Raw genomic sequence first — 4,504 nt, forward strand, 5'->3', positions numbered from 1 at the left:
TTACTTTATTTATCATTATTATTATTATTATTTTTTAATTTGCTATAGGGCATGCGTGCTCTCCAGAGACAGAAAGAGAAAGAAAGTGAGAAAGCATGCCACGAGGTCCGGAACTCGAACCATGGTCAGCCATGTCAGAATCCAACACCTTAACCACCATGCCACCTGCCAGCCCTCTCTTTTTTATTTTTTTAAAAATTTGCACTCACCCAAGAGACACAGACAGACATGAGAGGGAGAGGAGAAAGCAACCCCCATGGGAAATGGTCATGCTGCAATCCCTTCTCATCCATCTTTCCCTCTTTTCAGGATTTCGAGCACATGTGCATACATACGTGATGTACTTCTCAAGCCAGCTGCCTTAATCACCAGGCCACGGAGCTGGTCCAATCAGCTTCATCTTTGGAACCCAGAACTCCCCTTTCCTTTTCTATTGCAACTTGGGGCCGGTATCTTTGGAATCAGGCAACTCTGGCATTACAACTTCAAATCCACTGACTTCATCCTCCGACTTCAATGTGGGTTAGAGTTCCCAGGGTCTCATGCTTTGCTGGTGCTCTCCAGGAAGTGACACTGACTCTTTTCTAGAGTTCTCATACCTGGAAGCTGCCGTACACTGTAAGGCCCCACCTCTGCTGGGGATCTCTGTGGCTAAGCCTGGGAATGCGAAGCTGCCTTGAGGAGACCTCCTGGCCCCATCAGCCTGGGTCTTCATCACAGAATTCTGGAGCACTAGGCAAGAGGACGAATCAGTAGGGGCCCAGAGGAGGGGCCCAGATCCACACTTCCAACTGTCCCAACCTCCTCCCCAGCAGTCTCTGAGGCTCCCCACCTTCAGCTTGTCTCCCGCCACCCATCCTGCTCTGACGTCTTTGGTCCCATCTCTATCAGCACCAACATTCTCCAGCATCTAAGGCTGGAAGTCTCTGCTGTCTTGCTTAGCCCTCTCCCACCTCGCACTCACGCCAAAGCCCTCATGCTTACCTCCTCTTTTCATTGCTGGTCTTGACCTTCGCAGTGGTCTTTTTGGTCCCTCCTGCTCACCCTGGAGTGACCTCCTCACTGCTGCCCTTGCTGCCTCTCATTCCCCGTCATCCCACGCCCCCTTACACCAGACTCGCCACTTCCTTCCACACCAAGGGCCTTGGATCTGCCTACTATGCCCTTCCCCAACTTCAAGTCAAACCCCTCTTTAGCCATAACAACCCAACCCAAACGCCACCTCCTCTGCGATACTTCCCCTGATTCTCTTAGAGAAAGGGAGTTACTCCCAGAGCTGTCCCTTAGACTTGGGCTAGAGCACGATTTCTCTTCCTTAGGCTGTGGGTTTGCCTTCCTACCGGAAAGGATGGCTTGTTACTCACCTAGCTCAGGGCGCTTTCCCACAGGTGTTGGGGGTGGTTAAGTAGTTGGGGTGGGGAGTGTTCTGCCGTGATCATAAATGCAATCCATTAGCAGGTCATGAAAACAATTTGAAGTGGGTCACATTTGCATTAAAAAAATGAAATAGAATACAAATATCAGAGCACATTCTTTGCATGTAGCTAGACTAAGCAATGTTTTAAGAAGCTCCCCCATTTCATTTTACACACACATGTGTACAGGGACATAATGCTGGCATTTTTACTTCGGGCTATACCTATAAAAGCTTTCAAACTCTTATTCTACTGAGCATCCTTCTTTCAGCAAGACAAGTCCCTTCACTTCTAGCCAATGCCACTGGGATGAGGACGTAAAGCAAAGTCTTTGAGGAAAGATGTGACGCATTCTTGAGGGTCTTCTTTGTGTCAGGATTTCTATTTGCTAGCCCCTTACATACCACAGCCCATCCTCCTCAAAACCCTTCAAGGGCAATGAGAAATCGGAGCTCAGCGGAGGTAAAGGACCAGACCATGACCCCATGACTGGTATGTGGAACACCCAGGACTTGAACCCAGAGGCACCTCATTCACCAGCCTTTACTTTTTCCACAGTTCCAAAAACAGGTCTGATCTCTAGGGTGACACGATGGGAAGGGACTGGAGGAGAGTAGGGGAGGAGAGCTGGAGGGCTTCTGGGCAATGGTTTCCTTACTGTGTCCCAGTCTCTTGCTGTCCCCCCGCCACCTCACCCCACTCCCGGTCTGGAATGAATGGTGTCAGCATTCCTGGGCCTTGGAGGGAAGAGGCCTGTCCCCAGGCAGGGATCTCTATTCCCAGCTCTGGGGCTGGCTCAGGCAGGCGTGTCAGAGCTATGCCTGGAAGCAAGCTTGCCTCATTATTTCTTTCTTTCTTTTAATTTTTAAAAATAATTGTTTATTTATTATTGTTATTTTTCCATTTTGACCAGAGAGAGACAGAGAGAGAGAGAACAAATCACCAGGTCTGGGACTCAAACCATGGTCGGCCACGTGGGAGTCCAGTACCTTTAACTGCTGTGCCATCTGCCAGCCCCTCGTTATTTCTTAGGAGTGGAAGGAGCGGTAAGTAGCACATGGTCATCTCTGCCTGGTTGCTCTGCACCAAAGCAGGCTTCAGAGAGAAGGGCCAGCCTGCCCGGGCCCAAGGAGCAGCCCTAGGCTTGTCCCATCATCGCTGCTGGCCCCCAGGGAAGCTGTCTCTGACTCTTGTACCCCTTGTGGGCTTCCACAGTACCCCAGGGACCCTCCATTATAAATGGGCTGTTTTCTGGTTTGTCTGTCTCTCCCACCAGACTGGAGCTTCTCAGGAGCAGGAACTGTGCTCCATGTTGCCAGCGTTTTGACAATCTGACACAGGAGGAGCCCAGATAACATCTGGAGAAGGAAGAAAGGCAAGGGAAGGTGGGCCAGCCAGCTGGCATAGAGCTTAAGGCACTGGATCCTACATAGCACACTGCTTGGTTTGAGTCTTGGACTCAGTGGTTTGAAAAACATGCTGGTGCATGTGCATGGATGCCCAAAATCCCACGAGGAGATTGGAGGAGAAGGGGCTGTGGCATGACCATCCCCCCAGGGAAGGGTACTTTCTCACTTTCTCTTTATCTCCTTCTCTGTGTCTCTCTGGCAAGCACATGTGCTCTCTAGCAAATAAAAGAGAAAAGAGAGAAAGGCATGGAAGGACCATGCAAAGTGTTAGGTATGGCTGTGTCCCCGAGAGTTTGCGGGGTGGCCAACTTAACCCCCAGTGCAGCAGTGTTGGGAGGTGGGGCCTTCCAGAGGGGATTAGGTAATGAGGGTTTTGCTTTCAAGAACAGACTCACGCTGTCATTGCGAGAGTGGGTTCATTATCATGAACGTGGGTTTGTTACAAAGGTGAGCTCAGCCTGCTGGCTCCCTGCATGTACACTACCTTGCACTCTCTTGTCCTCCCATCTTTCACCACGGAATGAAGCAGCATGTTGCTTCATGGTGCCTCAGATGCAGGCCTTTCCAGTCTCCAGAACCGTGGGCCACATTAACTACTACTGCTTATAAATTACCCAGTCTGTCTATTCCGTTGTAGCAACACGAAATAGACTCAGACCCAAGGGAAGAGGAAGGCAGGGGACCAGTTGTCTAAGAGCTCAGACCCTTCTGCCTCCTGCCTTGCCAACTGGCCAGAGGCGAACATCCTGCAGAGTCTGTCTTCCCTGCGCACACCCCGGCTCCCATGCCTTGTTTCCGGCCGCTTTAGCCCCTCTAAATCAATGGTTCCTGGGTGGAAAGACACTTTTTTCAGCCTCCAGTTTCTGCCTCTGGGTTTGACATGATTCTATGGTGACCATCCACCTTCTGGATCTCTCAGGCTCCCCCTCCTAAAATCCTGTGGACTCCACGGAGAACGTCAAAGCTCAGGCTAGTGGGGGAAGCAAGGGCGTTGGAGTCTGATTTGCACCGGAATGCTGCTGCTGGCTGTGTGGTCTTCGGCGCCCTCAAAGTGGGTTCTTCTTCTGTAGGAGATGAGACCTGCCTCATATGGGGAGGGGGGTGTTTAAAAAGGGTGATGTCTTTATTTTATTTTTTATTTTTTAAAGTTTGCTATAGGGCATATGTGTTTGCCAGAAACAGAGAGAGAGAGAGAGACAGAGAGAGGGAGAGAGAGGGAGAAAGTGAGAAATCACCCCCACAAAGGGAATGGCCATGCCATCATCTCTTCTCCTCCATTTTTCTCTCAGGATTTTGGGTATCCCTGTACATGTACTTGGTGCGATTTTCAAGTCACTAGATCTGGGACTCAGACTGTGGAGTTAGCCATGTGGGATCCAGTCACCCTAACTACCATGCTGCCGGCTGGCCCAGATGACGTCTGCACGACCGGTGCTCAGCAGTTTCTTTCCCTTTTGATCCACCTCACTGTCAGGGGCACACTTCCCTGGCAGGGCTGCACCTCAGCTTCTCAACCAAACTTGTGCTAGGCCATCCCAGCCCAGCTGTGCAGGGTACCTGCTCTCCAGGGCAGCACTCTCCTCCAAGGACCCTTTCCACTGCAGGCCTTCCCCTAGGTCAACACTCTCCAGACCCCCAGCTGAATGCCTTGTTTTGTCTCCAGGCCTGCTCTGGGTCTCA

The 4,504-nt window shown here is 51.0% G+C and overlaps 1 protein-coding gene across 1 annotated transcript in view; it reads right to left on the reverse strand.

The window, feature by feature from the left end:
- Positions 1-710, reverse strand: part of LRRN2 (leucine rich repeat neuronal 2) — a 9,759-nt gene extending 9,049 nt beyond the window's left edge. The window contains exon 1 of the mRNA XM_006159223.3: positions 600-710. The gene's annotated coding sequence lies outside the window, so the exon portion shown is untranslated. The remainder of the gene's footprint in view (positions 1-599) is intronic.
- Between the last annotated feature and the right edge of the window lie 3,794 nt (positions 711-4,504).

This window comes from Tupaia chinensis, unplaced genomic scaffold, assembly GCF_000334495.1.
Source record: "Tupaia chinensis unplaced genomic scaffold, TupChi_1.0 Scaffold000627_1, whole genome shotgun sequence".
Classification (NCBI taxonomy): Eukaryota; Metazoa; Chordata; class Mammalia; order Scandentia; family Tupaiidae; genus Tupaia; species Tupaia belangeri.